Here is an 18,195-nt window from a genome sequence, read left to right as displayed (position 1 = left end):
GAAGCGGGTCGCTTTCAAGTACGCTGATAGGTTTGGGTGTACCCTAGTTTTTTAGATCTTTTATGGGCCTCAAAAGTTAGTAACAAGGTCCTTCATTGTGACAAACATGGCTGTGTGTAGTTGTCTCTTTAACTATGTAAGAACCCTGACATTACAGGGTTGCAGAATTACATGGTAAACTAGGACTAGCCTGCGGTTTGGAAGGTAAATATAGCCCAGTTACCAGAGTCAAATGTCTACTGGTGAGAAAGACTTGCAGACACATACTTGGCTGTGTGAATGTTTTACAGGTCCCAGTTCTAGAATCAGGCTCAATAATTCTTGAGGCAAGGTCTCACGCTGTGCCTCTGACTGGCCTAGAGTTTGTTATTTATAAACAAGGCTGGCCTTGAACTCACAGAGATCCACCTGACTCTGCCTCCTGAGAGCCACCACACTCAGCCCTATTTTTGATTCCTTGATTAAGAGACCAAGAATCTAGAAATCCCCTTATCATAAGATAATAATCATCTACATATGGTGTGTGCGTGTATACGTGCATGTAGAGAGAGATACAGAAAGGCAGAAAAGTTTATACAAGAATATATTATAATATATTCTATTGACTTCTACTTCACATATATTATAATAATAAATAACATTTGTTTATACTATAAATCTATGGTGGTTTGAAGAATGGCCCCTGTGGTGGCCCACAGAGGCTCCCTAGTAAGGCCTTACTCAAGGTCAGAGAATCTGAGCTTGCTTTACTCAGCAGGGCTGCATAATAGGATGATTTAGCCAGGGATGTGGTTACCAGGTGTTCTGAAGGGTCTACACTTGGCTGTACATTGTGCTTTGATCTTGAAAGAGGGAGGTCTTTTGCCTCTCCCCTTGGCAGTGTATAAAAAGTCCATTAGACTAAAACTGGAGGTGAGTGGGTATTGACCCAGAGCCCTCCTGAAGCTATTCTGTGTCTCTTTCTCTCCATCTGTGCCTATATTTCTATCTAATACTTCCTCATTCCTCTCTCCTCCCCGCAAGAACCATTCGACAAGTTGGAGCTGGTCTCCCACAGGCCCCCATAGGCTCATATATTTGAATGTTTAGTCATCAAGGAGTGATACTATTTGAGAAGGATTAGGAGGTATGGCCTTGTTGGAGGAAGTGTGTAACTGGGGGTGGGCTTTGAGGTTTCAAAAGCCAACCCAGGTCCTGTGTCTTAGGGTTTCTATTGCTGTGATGAAACACTATGACCAAAAGGCAAAGTTGGGGAGAAAAGGGTTTATTTGGTTTACATTTCCATATCACTGTAGATCATCCAAAAAAGTTCAGGACAGGAACTCAAATAGGGCAGGAACCTGGAGGCAGGAGCTGATGTGGAGGCCATGAAGTAGAACTGCTTACAGGATTGCTCCTCATGGCTCGCTCAGCCTGCTTTCTTATAGAACCCAGGGCCACGAGCCCAGGGATGACACCACCCACAATGGGCTGGGGGCTGGGCCCTCCCCCATCAATCACAGGCTTGCCTACAGCCCGATCTTATGCAGGCATTATCTTAACTGAGGTTCCCTCCTTTCAGATGACTTTAGCTTATGTCAAGAGTCTCTCTCATCCTGCTGCTTGTAAATCCTGATGTAGAACTCCCAGGTCCTTCTCCAGCACCATGTCTACCTGTGTGCTGCCATGCTCTCCACCATGATGATGACTGACTAAACTTCTGAAACTATAAATAAGCCCCAAATTAAATGCTTTCTCTTAGAAGAATTGCCTTGGTCATGGTGTCTCTTCACAGCAATAGAACTGTAACTAAGACAGCATCCATATAGTCTATCATATATTCAGGTATAATCATATATTGCTTATTTCTATTGAATTACAATTTATAGCATATATAACACATTTGCTTTCATAAATGTGGAGACAGAGAGGTTCCCTGGAGACTCAGGAAACTTCATGATCCAATTTGAAGTCCTCAACATCAGAGAGCTGATGGTCTAGATTCTAGTTAGGTCTTGAAGCCCTAAGGACCAAGAGCGTTAAGGATGGAAAGTCAATGTCTCAGTTGAAGCAGGCAGAGCGTGAATCCAACTTTCTTCTCCCTTTTTATTCTACATGTGTACCCAAAGGGGATGATGGCCACTTATACTGGGGAAAAACCATCTGACTTACTCAGTAAATTAATTCAACTGTGAATATTGATCGTGGAGGAGGCTCAGTGAATAAAATCATTCACCATACAATCATGAGGACCTGAGTTCCAATCCTCAGAACCTATGTAAAGGTTAGATGCATAGTGCAAACATCTATAATCCTAGTGCCCCTAAGGGAGATGGGAGATGGAGACAGGAAAAACCCCTGGAAGCTCCTGGGTCAGCTATCTAACACTGGAGGTTGTCCTCTGACCACCAACACACAATCACATGTCGTGGTACACATATACCCACATTCACATCCCCCAGATTTAGAGTTCCAGTAACTTGGATCCATGTCCAATTCACTTATCTTTTTTTCTTTTCTTCTAAAAAATTTTTAATTATTTTTTAGATTTATTTTATTTAGTGGGTGTGAGTGTGTCGCCTGCATGTCTGTCTGTGCCCCCCATGTGCCAGGGGCCTGAGGAAGCGGTGAGCCTCCATGAGGGCGTTGGGAATCAAACCCCAGTCCTTTGCATGAACAACAAGTGCTCTTAACCACTAAGCCAGCTCTCCAGCCTCATTATCTTTTATTTTCTCACTCTCCCTTAGCCCATTAGCCTTCCACTCCTACCAGCATGCCTTCCCTATCATGATGGACTGTATCCCTCAGGAAGTGTAAGCCAAATGAACCTTTTACTTCTTAACTTGCTTTGACAGGATATTTTACGGCAACCGTGAGAAAGTCACTAAGATACCCAGGCCTTTGTTTTTCAGTACAGAACCCCTTGAGTGGGCTTCTCAGTTCAGATTCTCTCCTTTGATGTCAGTTTGCATTTTCGCAGGTTAGAACACGTGATGGGTAAGGTCCTTTCATGTCGGTCTAGGGAAGAACACAAGGTTTCCCTTTAATAAGTCCGTCATTTAACAGTTACAGCTACGTTCTCTCGACCACATCTGTAACTTCAACCTTGCCTGTGCTCCTCTCCTTGCCAAACTACTAATTAAAAAAAATTTTTTTCTTCTTTTCATCACTAAAGAACTGACTAAAAGCAATACGCAATAACTACGCCTCAGCTTGGATGTTATGATGACTTCAATTTTTTCCCGCTAAACAACTTAGTCCATTACCTTTTTGTAAAAAGATTTATTTACTTATTTTTATGTGTATGAATGTTTTGCCTACATGCATGTGTGTGTTCTATGTATATGCCTGGTGCTGGCAGAGGCCAGAGAGGGCAAGAGGGCATTGGACCTCCTAGAACTGAAGTTATAGATAGTTGTGAGCCACCATGTAAGTGCTGAGAACTAAATCCAGGTCTTCTGGAAGACCAGCTAGTGCTCTTAACCACTGAGCCATCTCTTTGGCCCGGTCTTACCTTATTATAATACAGTCTCATTCAAGTTTTTAAGATAAAAGGAGCAAGCACATAATTTTTTTTTTGCCAGAGTATAACACAAATGGCCTCTACCCCAGTTCCTGATAAAGTCCAGTTCCCCTCCGAAACTTCATGAATACAGTCTTTATCGTCTTCCTTCCACTGACATACCCTCACCAGAATAGCCCATTAAGCTCTGCTTACAGAATTCTAAGACTTCTCTTACCCAAAGATCAAAACTCTTCCATATTCCTCCCATAAACGAGTTCCAAAGGCCCATGACCCACATGGTGCAATTTTTCACCATAGTGGTCCCACACCTCCGTATTGATTTTTGTATCAGTTACTTTTCTCACTGCTGGGATGAAATATCTCACAAAAGAAATTTACGTAAGGAAGGGTTTCCTTTGGCTTACAGTTTGAGGGGATAAAGTCCATCATGGCGGGTAAGGAATGGCTGTGAGAGCATGAGGTGGTTGGTCACATTGCATCTGCAGTAACAAAGCAGAGAGAGAGAGAGAGAGAGAGAGAGAGAGAGAGAGAGAGAGAGAGAGAGAGAGTAAGTCTGGTGCTCATTCTCATGTTTTCATTTTTCTCTTTTTATTCAGTCTGGAACTCCAGCCTGATGCTGCCCACATTCAGGATGTGTCTTCCTTACTCAGTTCAACCTCTCTGGAGAACCTTCACCGACAGTGATGTGTCTCCTAGGTGATTCTAAACAGTTGAGTTGACAATGGAGTTTCATCACACAGGTCTTAATACTAGAAAAAAAAAAGTCTCATAAATTTGGAAATCCCTCACCCTTCCTTCCATTCCCGTCCTCCTGGTTTAGACCTCTTCATGGTTTTGCTAGTCTAGAGGATGTCTGTATCTTCTCATGTGGTCATCTGTTCCCATATCACTCCAGAATGCCTCAGAGTTATGTTTTCACCCTGTCACTATTGTTGTCTTATCGTCCTGACAAACCTTTCAGTAACTACATTGCTCACAGAACAGAGCCCAAATTATTCAACATCAGGCAATCCCAGCTTCCAAGTCAACCCGCTGGTTTAGTCTTACAATCTCCAACTATATGTTCTTTCTAATGGAATAAGTCCTAAGATTCCGTGTTTAACTTCTTATTGACAAATTATTTCTACCTTTCAGAACCTTAGGAGTGGGGCTGGAGACATGGCTGGGCAGTTAAAAGCACATACTGCTCTTGCAGAGGACCCAGTGTTGGTTCCCAGCATCCATGTCTAGTGACTCGCAACTGCCTGTGACTACAGCGCCAGGGAGGCCTTCACAAGCACCTGTACCCATGTGCACACATATAGATAATTTTAAAAAATAAAGATAAGCCTTTAAAAAAAAAGAAAGAACTCTATCTTTCAAGGCTGAGATCAAAAGGACAGTTCTGTGCGAGGCTTCTGTTGTAACATGAATGTGAAATGGCCCCTTCGGGCTCGTGTTCTGAGTGCTTGTTTCTCATGTTAGCACCGCTCGGGGAAGGCTGTGGAACCTTTGGGTAGTATGACTGATGGAAGTCCCTGGGGCTGGACCACTGAAGGGTGGAGCCCAGCTCCTCATTCAAGCCTCTCTTGCTTCCTGCCCAGTGTGTGCGGCTGCCACACTCTTCCAACGTTACACACTCAACAACTTGGCAATGCCTCCCCTGCGACCTTCTGAAACCGTGGGCCGAAATGAATGCCTGTAGGTTGTTTGACCACGGTGACTGACACAGCTTCTTTTATTTCCTCTACCTGAAAGGCTTCGGGTGTTTCTCATGCATATCTGTGAACCACCCCAAGAGTACTCAACACCTCTTTGTATATCAGTAACTCATGTGCACACCCTAGCTCTTCCAAACTGCAAACTCCACTAAATTGAGGAAATGACTTGGATATCCTTTTTAGTGCCTCACATACTCTCTTACATTATCTGTTAATCCATTTATCCACTGGTGGTGAATTTACTCATCATTTAAAAATGTAGTTAAATTGCTTCGGATTTTTAAAATTTAGGTATGTTTTGTCAAGAAATGGTGTTAATGATTTCTCATGTTATCATCTTTCAGTCCAGAGGTTAATCTGTGTGTAGATGAGTTTAATGATCAGTTCAAGTGAATTGTATTCTAGATAACAGTGCAGGGGTTTCTTGGTGTGTCCTATAAGAACCAATTCTTTTGTCTTCCCTGGGAGTTAGGGGAGGAAAGGAATTCAGAAGGTTAGGCAACACATTCAAGGTCTCAGCAAATAAAGGCCAAGATTAGATTACAGCTTGGCAAGGCTCGGAGAGTGTTTGTGCTGGGCTCTCCGAGTGAGTCATCCACACAGGCGTGCTGACAAGCATCAAAATCTGACCAACAGCCCACGTAGGACACTGAAGATAGGTCTCTGTAGATAGATGGTTGTCCTGTCAGCCTGGTGCGTGAAAAGAGCTGGGCCTTCATCAAATCCTCTTTGGGGAGTCAGTCAGGCTGTGAGATCTGACCTTAACACAGGAGAGGGAAGGTGGACAGGGAGTCCAGCAGCCTGGGAAGGGAGTGGTGGGAAGGACAGACAAAGTGTTCCTCTCTCATCCCAACACCCCCCCACCCCCCCCACCCCCCCGCTGTATTCGCCAAGAACCACGAGAAGTACAAGGACAACAAACAGGTTTGACCTACTGGGGCATGAAATATTTCAGGCTCCCAACAGTAACATCTTGATGGGGATGATTAAAAAGGCTCCCCACATACATCCCACAGCACATGCCCTGATGGGGAATGCATTCCAGATCCCCTTGTGGACAGATACTAAATTTGGGGTGGCCTCCCCTCAAGGAGTCAGGTCTAGATGGGTCGATGTGGAACTGAAAGATTACACAGATAACCAGCCCAAGCCTCATTCTGGCCCCACTACTCTCTGTAAACACACTAGGGTGAGTCCTCTGTTAGCAAGCTCTAGAAACTACTCAGGTGCCAATGCTGTCCAAACCCCTCTGGCCGATGCAGACTCCTCTCAAACTCATCCTGCCACCCAAGTGATCACTCTGAAATCCAGGAGTGGCCGCATCACTCATTTGCTTGAGACCCTCCAGTGTTTCTTACTGTCCCATCCTTCTCTCCTCTCCAGCATCATTCTTGCCTCTACCCTCTTCCCTGTTCTGGCAGTTCTGAATGGCTTGGGTTAAACTGTTTTTTACACTGCTTCATCAGAGTTAAAAAAAAAAAAAAATTTCCTCTTCTAAGCCTCTTTGGTGCTGTCCCATGCATCCTTTACTCAGGTCAGATGTGCCCACAAAGTCATTCCCAGGACTCAGAAAAACAGTACTCAAGTCACAAAGTGTGTTACAGAACAGCGTCAACAACCCTGCAGACCCTGACCTCCAGGCCTTTCTCCTACCACTGGACCGTATAATGACCCAGTTGTATCTGGGTTTCATGGCACATACCTGTAATTCCAGCACTGGGGAGGCAAAGGCAGGAAGATTGTGAGTTCAAGACCAGCCTGGCTACATAGTAAGTTCTGTCTCAATAAACAAACAAACAAACAAAACAAAACAACAGCAATAATAATGGCCCAATCCATTACCAGGGCATATATTGCTCCCCTCACCCATACAACATCCTAACACACACTGCTCATCTCCAACATCACTTTTTTTCCCTTATGGTACTAAGTATTGAACCCAGGGCCTCACGAATATTAGGCAAGTGCTCGACCATGGAGCTAGACTCCCAGCTATGATGGTTCATTTTAAGAGTCAGCTTGATTCGATTTAGAAACAACTAAAAGATAGTGAGGTACAGTTCTAGGTATGTCTATGAAGGTATTTCCAGAGAGGGTTGAGGGAGGATGGCCCACCCTGAATGTGAGGGATACCATCTCACGGGCGAGGGACCCACATGGAAGAGAAGGGGAGAAAGCAGAGAACTAACAGCATGAGCATTCTCCTTTCTCAGCATCATAGCCTGACATGACATGAGCTCGCTTTGCTCAACCATGCATTCTGCAGCATCACAAACTAACTACCCTTTCGACAAAGTAGTGTTCTTAGGAATAATCATTTCCTCATATTCTGGGCAATGTGAGTATAATTTCAGTTCAAGTGCAGGAAAAAGAGGCTGTTTTGCTTCCTTTTGGGTACTCAGAATCCTTCCTGTTATTCCCTGGGCCTAGTCAGGCCCCCAAATGACTAAGTTCTAAAATGAACCACTGAAATCGGCCAGATCTTAGGGAAAGCTCTGAAGTCTTCTAAATATTCCTGAGAAAGTTGTCTACAGAGAGAAACTCTTCAAGAAATCCCAAGCCCAGGAGAACACTGGGACATGAAGGGTAGTTTGCTTCAGAAAGTACTTGTGACTTCCAGCAAATCTCAAATCAAAAAGTACTGGGGGCTGAGTGTGGTGGCACCCACCTGTAGTCCTCATACTCAGGAGGCCAAAGCAGGAGAATCTTGTGCTTAAGGGCAGCCTGGGAGCCTTAGTGCAACCCTATCTGAAAACCCAGGCAAAAGTATTGGGCGGAAAATTACCTCCAGGAGGTTTCTTCTGTGATCTGAACACATCTTGTTGATGGAATGATGTCGAAACTGTTTTGTTGGGTTCTGACATCCCACACAGCACAGGATCCACCATTTGCTGCTTAGAAGGAAGAGGAATTAGATAATCAAACCCAATTTATTTATTTTGGTGGCTTTAAGTTACTATAGCTGTTGTAGCAGATTTCTTGGCCCACAGTCTTGGATACTTTATAGAAAAAAGGCCCTGTGCTGCCCCCCAAAGATAGAATTTCAAAGTTTACAGCAGTGTTATTTTAGAACTCCAACACCTGCCGGGGCTGCTACAGGGTCACACAGAGTGGTGTTCAAACTGCCAAGAACATTATTTGGATAATCAAGGCAAACATTCTTTGGATGTTTTCCCCTTCAGCTGTCAGCCAGAGATTTTACATCCATTGTATGTGTTGCAAACTTTCTCCCAGGAAATATGATTCACTGTGCACATAGTGAATGAACAAGAAAAAGGACTGCGTGCTTTAGGCATAACATTTTCTCAGTGTGTCAAAGAAAAAGAACAAGTGTGTTTGTCTTGCACAAGGAAATTTTACAACATTTCCCAGGATGGCTTTGAACTCACTATCTATGTGAAGATGGCCTTGATCCTCTGGTCCTCCTGGCTTTGTGCACCACAATACCCAGTTTATAGACTGCCAATGATGAAACCTGGGGGCTTTGGCATGCTAAACAAGCACTCTGTCAATATCCCTTGAGGGTATTATACAATATATCTGTATGTGTTGTAATATATTGATGCATTTTACATTATCCAATATTCAGAAATAAGAATCTGTTCATAACAATGTGCATTCCCAGTATCTAGAACATCGGAGGCCCTCCATGCTTCCCAAATGCTAACATGCACAGAACCACCAAGGCAGGACACTACAGCTGGGATGTGTTTTTCAACCATGATCTCTGGGCATGGCATGATGATCGTGGGGTCCTTTAAAACAAGAATATATGGGTAATGTTGGTGTCAAGTCTAGGTTTACAGTAAGTGGCACCAAGCAGTTGTAGCTAAGGGACATGTTAAAGGCAACTCTAAACAAAATTGAAGCATTTCATTCAAGAGGGGACTCCCACAATGCCATGATGCTAGTCAAGTTCTGTTTTGCTCCCTCCACTTTACCTTAAAAAGTTCTAGGAAATAAACACAATAAAATAAAACATAGAGAAATCACAGTAAAATGTAGTAATAAATTTAAAGGCTGTGGTGTTCTTCACAGAGATTTTGAGATCTTTCCTTCAAATAATTTTGGAAACCAAGATACTGTTCATTATATAGTATTATATATTCTTAGCCAGAATGTCATGTTGATTTTAATTTTACAAAAGAATTGTAGAATGTTTTGGAGGCAATTAACACCATTTACACTTTGTTGTATTTTCACAAAACATGTCTCTGAATGATAGTCCTTACCAGCTGGGTAGTGGTGACACATGCCTGAAATCCCAGTACTCAGGAGGCAGAGGCAGGCAGATCTCTGAGTTCAAGGCCAGCCTGGTCTACAAAGGGTGTTCCAGGACAATCAGGGCTGCTCAGAGAAACCCTGTCTCAAAAAACAAGAACGACAGCAAAACGTCCTTGCAGATGAGGCTGAAGACTTATTTCTGCAAAGCCTGGAACATGAAGGTCTTAAGAACTGTTCACTTTCTTTTCTGTCCTTAAAGAGTTTGCATTTTTCTTTTTTTTCTTTTCTTTTCTTTCTTTCTTTCTTTTTTTTTTCTTTTTTCTTTTTTTTTTTTTTTAACTGTTCCTAATCTATTGCAGGCTAATTCCCAGTGGTGCAGGCAACATTTGTTTAAAAAAACAACAACAACAAAAAAAAACACCTCAAGATGTGGTCAGCACACTGTGTCTGCTGGTGCTACTGAGCATAGGAACCTAAAACCAACCACCCATGCATGCAAACCCACCCCACTGCAAAGAAAATGACTTCCTAGAATTCTCGGAAAACTCAATATGGATCTTCCTTAGGGAAACACATGCCTGGGTGTTGGATGAAGTGAAGCTGCTCGGTTTCCATGGTTACTGATACAAAAGCCTTCTCCAGCATTTTACTTGATTTTTGAGAAAGGCTGGGGGGGGGGGGGCGGTGAGGGAAAGTGCCATCCTGCAATAACTGGAACACACACACTCCTGCTTCTCTTTAAAGCAGTTTTTTTTTAGTCCAGGCTGGCTTTGAACTCACCATCCTCCTTCCTCTGCCTCCTGAATGCTGAGATCACAGGCATGCTACTCCATGTCCTACTAACACAGCACTTTATTTTTTTAATTAATTAATTTTACGTCCCAGCCTCGGACTCCCCCCTCCCCCATTTTCATCCCCTAATCTACTCCTCCTCTTCTGTTCAGGAAAGGGTAGGTCTCCTGTGAGTGTCAACAAAACATGGCATATCAAGTTGTAGTAAGAGTAAGCACCTCCTCACATATTAAGGCTAAGCAAGGGGCTGGAGAGATGGCTCAGTGGTTAAGAGCACTGGCTGCTCTTCCATAGGACCTGGGTTCAATTCCCAGCACCCACATGGCAGCTCACAACTGCCTGTAACTCCAGTTCCAGGGGATCTGACACCCTCACACCAACGCACATAAAATAAAGTTAAATAAATTATTTTTTTAAAAAAAGGCTGGGCAAGATGACCCAGTATGAGGAGTAAGGTCTCAAAAGCCAGTAAAAAAGTTGAAGACAGCCCCTGTTTCCAGTGTTAGGAGTTCCACAAGAGGACCAAGCTGCACAACTGTAACATATATGCAGAGTGCCTACATCAGTCTCATGCATTGACGTTGGTTGTTGGTTCAGTCGGGTTAGTTGATTCTGTGAGTTTTCTTGTGACGTCCTTGACCCCTCTGGCTCCTACAATCTTTTCTCCTGTTCTTCTGCAGGATTCCCCGAACTCCATCTAATGCTTGGCTGTGGGTCTGCATCTGTTTCTATCAGTTGCTAGAAGAAGTCTCTCTGATGACAGTTGGGGTAGGCACCAATCTGGTCACAGGAGATGGCCAGTTCAGGCTATGTATCTGCTATTGCTAGGAGTCTTAGCTGGGGTCATCCTTGTAGATTCCTGGGAGATTCCCTTGCAGCAGGTTTTTACCTGACCCTGAAATGCCCCTCTTTTCCAGTAGTCTCTTCCAGTACTCTCCCCCTCTACACACACCCCCTCACAACCTGATCACTCATGTTCCCATCTCCACCCACCCTCAGTCCACTCACAAAATCTCTCTTCTATTTCGCTTCCCCAGGAAGATCTGGGTATCCCCCCCCCCCCCCCCAATGAGCCTTCCTTGTTACCTAGTCTTTCTGGGTCTGTGGATTGTAGCATAGTTATCCTCTATCTTAAAACTAATATCCACTTATGAGTGAGTACATACCATGTTTGTCTTTCTGAGTCTGGGTTACCTCACTCAGGATGATTTTTTTTCTAGTTCCATCCATTTGCCTGCAAATTTCTTGATGTCCTTGTTTTAATCAGCTGAATAATATTCCATTGTGTAAATACATAGTGTTTTCTTTATCCATTCCTTGGTTGAGGGACATCTAGGTCGTTTCCAGGTTCTATTACAAATAAAGCTGCTATGAACATAGTTGAGCAACTGTCCTTGTGGTATGACTGAACATCCTTTGGGTATATACCCAAGAGTGGTGTCGCTGGGTCTTGTGGTAGATTGATTCCCAGTTTTCTGAGAAACTGCCACACTGTCTTCCAAAGTGGCTGTAAAAGTTTGCACTTCCACCAGCAATGGAGGAGTGTTCCCCTTGCTCTGCATCCTCTCCAGCATGAGCTGTCACTTGTGTTTTTGATCTTAGCCATTCTGACAAGTGTAAGATGCAATCTCAGAGTCGTTTTGATTTGCGTTTCCCTGATGGCTAAGGATGCCAAACATTTCTTAAAGTGTTTCTCGGCCATTTGAGATTCTTCTGTTGAGAATTATCTGTTTAGATCTGTTCCCCATTTTCTAATTGGATTATTTGGTTTGTTGATAGTTTCTTGAGTTCTTTATATATTTTAGAAATCAGCCCTCTGTTGGATGTGGGGTTGGTGAAGATCTTTTCCCATTCTGTAGGCTGCCATTGTGTCCTGTTAATTAATGGTGTCCCTTTGCTTTACATAAACGTTTCAATTTCATGAGGCTCCATTTATTGTCAGTTTTAGTGCCTGTACTATTGGTGTTCTGTTCAAGAAGTTTCTCCTGCGCCAATATGTTCGAGATTATTTCCCACTTTCTCTTCTATCAGGCTTGGTGTAACTGGATTTATGTTAAGGCCTTTGATCCACTTGGAGTTGAGTTTTTATGCAGGGTGATAGATATGGATGGATGTATATGCATCCTTCTACATGCTGACATCCTGTTGGATCAGCACTATTTGTTGAAAATATTTTCTTTTTTCCATTGTATAATTTTGGCTTCTTTGTTGAAAATCAGGTGTCCATAGGTGTGGATTTATGTCTGGGTCTTTGATTCGATTCCATTGATCCACCTGGCTATTTTTACGCCAATACCATGCGGTTTTTATTACTATAGCTCTGTAGTAAAGCTTGAAATCAGGGATGGTGATACCTCTGGAACTTCTTTTATTATTCAGGATTGTTTTAGCTATCCTGGGTTTTTTTTTTTTCCATATGAATTTGACTATTGTTCTTTCAAGGTCTGTAAAGAATTGTGTTGGGATTTTAATAGGGACTGCATTAATTTTTACTACGTTGATCCTACTGATCTGTGAGCATAGGAGATCTTTCCATCTTCTGATATCTTCTTCAATTTCTTTCTTCAAAGATTTGAAGTTCTTGTCATACAGGTCTTTCACTTTAAACTCTGCCAATTGAAGAGTTTTACAGAGAATCACATGACCAGATATGTAATCAGCTGCCTGTCCTTTTAAGACTCCTTCCATTCCACATGCAAAGAGAGCAAAAGGAACACAAAGCCTGAGGTGGCCAGCTAAACTCCAATAGTTCAGAACTCACACAAACTGAACACAACCTACAGCCTTTTCTGTGTGTTCAATGGCCCTCCTGACACCTGTTTCCTCCTTCAGGCTTCCTATTGATTTGGGTCTTGCCACCTTTTTCCTTACCCTCACGTCTTGTAACCTGTGATTCTTACAAGAGGAACCTGTGTCTTCTTTCTGGACCCAGTGTTGTTTGTATTTGCCTGCAAGGCCATTGTGAACTCTGACAAGGCCAGGTGAATTGCATTCCAGTTAGCTATGAACATGCCAAGAATGATCTCTCCATTTTGTCAGAGGGTCCAACAGAGGACAGCAATGAGGAAACAGGTAAGGAGGACAGTACATCTACACCAGAGTACCGAAGGGAGTTTCCTCTGCAAGAAAAAGTTCATTAATGCGAGTCCTCTTATGTAAACACCAGGATATAGATATAAGAGTCACACAGAGAGGTGTGTATAGGAGATACATTTCAGGAAGTCCACACCTGTGTAGCCACTGCCCAGACTGAGCTATGGAATGCTTTTAGCCTCCACAGATTTCTTTTATATCTCCTTTCAGCAAATCCATATTAAGACGAACACCTCACTACTGACCTCTATCATCATAGTATTACGGCTAAATCTTCTAACTTCAATGAGTCAGATATTCCTGCCCTCAGACAAACATGTAAGATGTCAAAATGGTTGTTTCTCCTTCACAGTAATCTAGCTTTCTGAGCCTTATAACAAGCCGTCTGGGGCTGGCAAGCTAGTGCAATCCTGGAGACCCACCCCAGAGAAAAACTGACTCAAGTTTTCCTCTGACTTCTACCTGTGCACATGCACACAAACACTAAGCAAATCAGCAATTAAAATAAGCAGTTTTAATGTAATAAATTACCTGCTTAATCTCAGTCAATAGAAAGAACTGCCCATAGCCTTTCCTCACTAGCACTGGGAGAAAGGTAGCATCTTTTTTTTTTTAATCATGCAAATGGATAAGGCCATGGGGTCAAGGATTTGGAAACTGTTGGATTCAGAAAAATATTACAATGTATGTATTGTGCATGTTATGCACTACTCACAGTGGGATCTGGGTCTGTGACTCAGAAATGCATTGATATTTCTTTAAAAATTTTTGTTGCATGTATTTATTGTGCATATGTGTGTGTGTGCACAGGTGCATGCCACAGTGCTCATGTGATTGTCAGAGGACAATTTGGGGGGAATCAGGGCTCTCTTTCTACCATGTGGGTCCCGGGTGAACACAGATCGTCAGCCGGGGCAGTGAGTGCTTGGCCTACTGAGCCATCTCGCCAACAGAACACTCACATTTCTGAGAAATGGATGACTATTTATATTACGTTCGGAAAACAAGGACTATAGACATATTCTGATTGTCACAAAGTCTTAAACTACCAAACTTTCCTGAAACATTTGGATTTGAGGATGGTCTATAACACTCTGTGGAGCTGCAGGAGACAGGTTGTCATTTGAGGAACTTTTCTAATAATCAAGGCTTACTCTCATGTTGTGTTCCCCACAGAGCTTTCTCAGGTAATCCCTCTTTTCGAATAACTGCAGCACTTGGAGCTTATTCTTCACATCTTATGAAAACACCTGTTCAAAATAAAATATTCAATTAAACACAAAAGTAGAAATTCAAGTATAATAATCCCTCATAAAAAAACATCAACCAACTTTGACAATGTTACTTCGTCTATCTGCATTGAAGTAACAACGAAAATAATTTTAGGGTTGGGGATCACCACAACATATATTAAAGAGTCTTAGCATTAGAAGGATGAGAACCACTGCTCTAATCACTGTCCTGCGGGGAAGCTCCTTAAACTCGGGAAGTGAACAACTCAAAAGGCTCAGGAAATCCCTAAAGGAGAATAGCTACATTAGGTCCCTCCCTCCCCAAGTATATATAAACAGTAAAGACTACTGAGAGAAACTCTTAGATAAGACCATCTTCCTAGAAAACTCTCTGATAAACTGAACTGCTTAGAAGAGGCTCAGACCAACTGACTGCCTGAAAAAAAAAAAAAAAACAACACTCCTACCTGTAGGTTTTGTGGTGTGATAAGTTTTAGGCCTCCCGAAGGCCTCTCCACTGTTGCAACAAACCGAATCAGACCGAATTGGAAAGCCCAGGTTTAATGGGTAAAGCGTTCTCGGGCAATTCCCCCAACATGGGGATGCAAGACCAGAAGAACCACGTGTCTCTTTTCTGGGATGCAGCTTTCATACACTGTGGGAGTGATCTCGAGCCTCTCCGGGGGAGGAGCTGTGTTTGGTGGGCTTTGAAGGAGCAAGTTTAAGAGATAGGGGATGGGAGTTGAGGTGGATCTTCCACCAGACTCCATCCAAACATGGTGTACCTCAGGTCTCCAGCTTTCATGAGCTGTCATCCATGCTGGTTGGGCTTTTGGTGGCTCGGCTGTCTGAGTCACTCTGTGCCTATAGTAACCCTTCACTTACACTCTCATAAGTAACCCTAATAAAACCCATAGGTTCATCAAGTTGGCTCTGGTAGTATCCTTACTGTGGTGGTATGAATGAGAATGGCCCTCATAGGCTCATAGATTTGAATACTTGGCTACCAGGGAGTGGCACTATTTGAAAGGACTAGGAGATGTGGCCTCATTGGAGGAAGTGTGACACTGGGGGTGGGCTCTGAGGTTTCAAAAGCCCATTGCAAGCCCCAAGTCTCTCTCTCTCTTCCTGCCGCCTGTGGGTCGGTATGTAGAGTTCTCAGCTATTTCTCCAGCACCATGTCTGCCGACATGCTGCCATGGTCCCTGCCATGATGAAAATGAAACCTCTGAAACTGTAAGCAAGCTCTAATTAAATGCTTTCTTTTGTAAGTTGCCTTGGTTTTGGTGTCTCTTCACAGCAATAGAAAAGTAACTAAGACAGAAGATTGGATTTTGTGCTATAACCTTACTTAGGTCAGTCTTGAGTTCTCTATCTGGAGTAAGTGGACATTTGATCACCTCTCCCCAGGAACAGTGTCACACAACACCTGCTCTGGAGCCAGTATAGAATTCTAAAAAATAATAATTAATTAAAAGGTCTCCTGCCTATTACAGTGGGTCAGAGGCACACAGAGCAAAGTATGATTATCATTATTATTCTATTCCTGCTACTAATAACTCTAATGTCCTCAATTTTATCTAACAAGTGTTAGGATATATTCCATGGAAAGGATGATAATTACTGTGATAGGAACAAGATTTGTTTTGTACATTTGATCAGCGACTGTTAGAAATGATTTTTTTAAGGTATAAAACCACAAAACCTTATTATAATTGATTTATACAAATAGAGTGTTATTTTTTAAAATAAGAACTAAAAGAAGTAGGGCTTAAGGCTGAACATGGCTCAGTCACTTTCTGAATGGTCTCTAAGAGGATGAAAGAATTTCTTCCAAAGGAGGAGAGTCCCTTGTAAATGGAACTAGAAGCTGTTGACCCTGGACCAGAAAGAAGTATGGCTCAACTCTAAGCAGAGTGTAGATGGCGATCCTATTGCACGTGTCCTAGGAACGAGTCATTTGGATTCCTATGTGTTTGAACGTTGGGGGGATGGAGAGGGAGGGAGAGAACAACAGGAGGAAGAGGAGGAACCGCAGAAAGACTAGCTTGTTTCTCTAGTAACGAAGTATTTACTTTTCACTGGAAGGCGTTTGACCAATCTGCAAGTCAGAGTGCATCGGGCACCTGACATAAGCAGATACTGTGTTTAATGAGGACTCCAGCGACCTCAAGCAAATTAAATCCCATCCTGATAGCTCTTTGCAACCTTCAACCTGGAATAACCCAAAGACGGCAATCAGGGACAACAGAACTCCGCTGATGAGGAATTCATGACATTTGCAATTTTTCAGCTTCTATCATTCAGCTTGCCACACCTTGAGTTTCTGGCAGGCAGGGTTATGTCAGGCCACACTTATTTATAGTTCCTCTTTCCTGCGGTGGTGACTATAGCAGCCATACCTATTATTTGTCATCTAACTGTAGTTTTTCCTCAAGTGCCCCACCCTTCAGTGTTCAGGGCAGTGTAACTGCCTGGCTTTGAGGGGAATGATTCACTTTTCTCTCTCTGGCTTCTCTTAAACTTTTCCTATACATTTCCATCACCTTTAAATTTCTTATTTTCTCTTCGTTGCCTCTTATTTACCCTTTTATCTTTTAAAAAATTATTATTCATATCCCTTAAGAGCATATCGATTTCATTATAGTGGATAACTTCTAGCGATTACAGTTTCTGAAACAAAAATAAATATCTTTCAAAATCCTAGTTGTGGGTGGGCACAGATGCGGGACGGGGTGTGTGTGTATGTGTCCCTTGCTGCCTTCAAGGATGAGAAGATGAACTGTCCCAGCGCGTTCCCAAGAACACTGAATATCTATTCATGGTGACGGTGGCAGCATTAATGATTAGTAAACTCCCGGTAGGTCAGTAACTGGGCCAGCAGCCGTGGAGGATGGCATAGAATTTTGGAGAAGACCTACATTCGCCAATAAGTACTGCTCAGAAAAATGCAGCCCCATCAAAGCGCCCAAGCTTGCGCTTCTTGAGCTCCCTACTTTCCATTCTCCTGCGTGGCCCACCTCTTCCCTCCTCCACAGGCGGTCCAGGAGAACCCACATCATCATCTCCTCGTGTCTGCTGGACTGGGAGATTGGTACCCGCAGACCACGCGCCGCGCCTGCGCACAGCCGTCTTCTCGCGTGAACGCCCTGCGGTGGCTGCCGACCCGGAGTGCCTGGCTGGTGGCTGGCATAAGCCGCCCCTCCGCGTCCTCATGGAACCGGGTACCACCCTGCTCCCCCGAAGCGCATCCCTCCTCCCGCCGCCGGGGTCGCGGGTGAACCTTTGCGCGCCGCCTCAGAACAGTTAACACCCAGGAACCCGGCGCAGGAAGGTGCAGCCGAGAGGAACCGAGCCCGGGGGGCGGAACCAGGCTGGAGCCACGTCCCGCGCCAGCTCCCGGCCTCCCATTGGCCTGCGCGCCTGTCCGTCCGCCCGGCACCGGCCCGCGCCTCTTTCTCCGCTACCTCTGCGCGTGTGGGGCGGGCTCCCCCCGGCAGAGCGAGCCGGAGCTGGCGCCGGCTGCCAGGAGCTCGCGGGAGGCCGGCCGGGGCGGCGCCAGGACCGAGCATCACGGGCTGTAACGCCGCGGCCTCTCTGCCTGCAGCACCACCTGGCGCGGGCCAGGGTTCGGTAAGGCTCGGAGCGG

General features: G+C 44.0%; 1 protein-coding gene and 1 long non-coding RNA gene across 2 annotated transcripts in view; one reads left to right on the top strand and one right to left on the bottom strand.

Annotated features, from left to right (window-relative positions):
- Positions 1-3,165: 3,165 nt before the first annotated feature.
- On the bottom strand, positions 3,166-17,927 carry LOC131895463 (uncharacterized). The gene is made up of 4 exons (XR_009375189.1): positions 17,830-17,927; positions 14,469-14,564; positions 7,991-8,096; positions 3,166-4,254 (listed from the first exon to the last, which is right to left on the bottom strand). It is a non-coding gene; the product is annotated as an uncharacterized LOC131895463 (long non-coding RNA).
- Positions 17,711-18,195, top strand: part of Me2 (malic enzyme 2) — a 48,429-nt gene continuing 47,944 nt past the window's right edge. Inside the window, exon 1 of the mRNA XM_059245874.1 lies at positions 17,711-18,179. The gene's annotated coding sequence lies outside the window, so the exon portion shown is untranslated. The remainder of the gene's footprint in view (positions 18,180-18,195) is intronic.

Source organism: Peromyscus eremicus, chromosome 19 (assembly GCF_949786415.1).
Source record: "Peromyscus eremicus chromosome 19, PerEre_H2_v1, whole genome shotgun sequence".
Lineage (NCBI taxonomy): Eukaryota > Metazoa > Chordata > Mammalia > Rodentia > Cricetidae > Peromyscus > Peromyscus eremicus.
Note: the sequence above shows the minus strand (reverse complement) of the source record. Positions and strands in the feature narration are given on the sequence as shown.